Source organism: Filicampus tigris, chromosome 11, assembly GCF_054856515.1.
Source record: "Filicampus tigris isolate MCC_2025a chromosome 11, RoL_Ftig_1.0, whole genome shotgun sequence".
Classification (NCBI taxonomy): Eukaryota; Metazoa; Chordata; class Actinopteri; order Syngnathiformes; family Syngnathidae; genus Filicampus; species Filicampus tigris.
The window spans coordinates 7,547,661-7,547,924 of NC_141227.1; positions in this window are offsets into that span (position 1 = coordinate 7,547,661).

Genomic DNA, 264 nt, shown 5'->3' on the forward strand with positions numbered 1-264 from the left:
CAATTTAACCTAAAATTGATACCTATTAATTTAAATTAATTGAATAAGGACTTGAACATGAAATACAGATAAATGCGCAAAGAGACTCCTTGCTTCCAACCTTGGATGCATCAGTTGAATCTCAGTGTAGGTTTTTGACCATAAATTGCTGCATTAGTTAAGGATGTGGGAGACTAATAATGAAATTACCTCCCACTGTGCACTTCTGTGTGCTGAAGGTGAAAGCTGGAGCTGCAGGATGTGACAGGTCAGTCTATTACTGTA